We start from the raw sequence: 552 nt of genomic DNA on the forward strand, positions 1-552 counted from the left end.
AGTTATTGTCACCCGGAATCTCCCCAGACCAGGCCTCCCCCGCTTAATGTACTGTTCTAGTTCAATCACTCGCATCTCATTCCAAACGCGCCTCTTCGGATGGGGAAACTCAGGAGGAGAATCCGGAGCGGGCGGAGACGAGAACCAGAATCTGGAGCGGGCGGGGACGAGAACCAGAATCTGGAGCGGGCGGGGACGAGACCCAGAATCTGGAGCGGGCGGGGACAAGCAGGGGAATGCACCTTCGGTGCGGTGCGGGCGGGAACGAGCACCAGAGCGTGAGGTGGGCGGGCGAGAACGAAACCTAGAAAACAACTAGGGCGGAATTGAGGATCCGAGAGCGACGTGCGCGGGGCCGAGCAGGAGAGGCCAGGCTCGGCGCGGGCGGGGACGAGAAGCAGCGTTCGGGCACGCGGAGACGCAGCCGGCGCGGGCGGGCGCGGCCTTTGTCTCCTCCTCTGGGGCGCTCCGGGGCTGCACCGGCCCCAGGTGCCCGCCGCCCCCCGGCGTCCCGGCAGCCTGCGGCCACTGACTTGCCCAGCCCAGCGCTGC

The sequence above is a fragment of the Myotis davidii genome, unplaced genomic scaffold (genome assembly GCF_000327345.1).
Source record: "Myotis davidii unplaced genomic scaffold, ASM32734v1 scaffold1203, whole genome shotgun sequence".
In the NCBI taxonomy this organism is placed as follows: Eukaryota; Metazoa; Chordata; class Mammalia; order Chiroptera; family Vespertilionidae; genus Myotis; species Myotis davidii.